This window comes from Tamandua tetradactyla, chromosome 8 (genome assembly GCF_023851605.1).
Source record: "Tamandua tetradactyla isolate mTamTet1 chromosome 8, mTamTet1.pri, whole genome shotgun sequence".
Lineage (NCBI taxonomy): Eukaryota > Metazoa > Chordata > Mammalia > Pilosa > Myrmecophagidae > Tamandua > Tamandua tetradactyla.
In genome coordinates, this window is record NC_135334.1 from 30,912,993 (window position 1) to 30,914,072 (window position 1,080).

Sequence of the window (1,080 nt, forward strand, 5' to 3'; positions counted from 1 at the left end):
AGCAGAATTAAAGACTTTTTATCTGACCCTCTCCCACAGAGCCCTGCAAAATTGCTGTCTGCCCCTTAGTGGGTCCCTGGCTCTGCTTTGGTTGGGTAATACTCATGACCCAAGTGTCAGAAAAGAGCATTAACACAAAGCCAATTAAGAACAAAATCTCAAACAAGAGAGAGAATTTGATCTTCAGAGAAAACTCATCAAGATAATCCAATGCACAGATATCAGCAAAAAATTACAAGCCATACTAAAATACAGGGCCATTCTAAAATGCCCCAGACAAAAGAGCAAATTAAAAAGTCAGAGGAGATAAAGAATTTGGAACAGCTAATTAAAGATGTTCAAGTAAATCTCCTAAATCTATTCAAGGAGATAGCTAGAGAGATGGAGGATATTAAGAAGACATTGGTCCAAGGTGATTCTCTGTCCAAAGGGCTTCCTATTATGCCTCTCAGGAAAGTAGCAACTTGCAATAAAATCTGGTTAGCCCAAGGTGTTCAAGAGAGGGGGGATGTTTTTCCTTTTGCCTTCATTTGGCTGCTTACATATATTTAAAAAGAAAGAAAGAAAAAAGGAAGACACTGGGTAAGCATAAAGAAAATCTTGAAAGCATGCAAAGAAAAGTAACAGATCTTATGGGAATGAAAAGCACTATAGATTAAATGAAAAATATACTAGAGGCATACCACAGCAGATTTGAAGAGGCAGAAGAAAGAATCTGCAAGGTAGAAGAGAGAACATCTGAGTTTGAACAGACATAAGAACACATAAAGAAAATGGAAAAAAATTAAGAATGGTCTCAGGGAACTAACTGACAGCATGAGGCATGCAAATACATATGCTATGGGTGTCCAAAAAAGAGAAGAGAAAGGAAAAGGGACAGAAAGAATATTTCAGGAAATAATGACCAAAACAAAAATCTCCCAAGTCTTAAGAAAGATAAAGACATCCATGTCCAAGAAGCACAATGCACTCCAAACAGAATAAATCTGAATAGAACTACTCTAAGACACATACAAATCAGAATGTCAAATGCCAAAGATAAAGGGAGAATTCTGAAAGCAGTGAGAGGAAAGTAATTCA

At 36.9% G+C, this 1,080-nt stretch overlaps 1 non-coding gene across 1 annotated transcript; it reads left to right on the plus strand.

Moving 5' to 3' along the window:
- Positions 1–405: 405 nt before the first annotated feature.
- LOC143645407 (small nucleolar RNA SNORA67) lies at positions 406–546 on the plus strand. The gene has a single exon (XR_013157116.1). It is a non-coding gene; the product is annotated as a small nucleolar RNA SNORA67 (small nucleolar RNA).
- Positions 547–1,080: the final 534 nt, after the last annotated feature.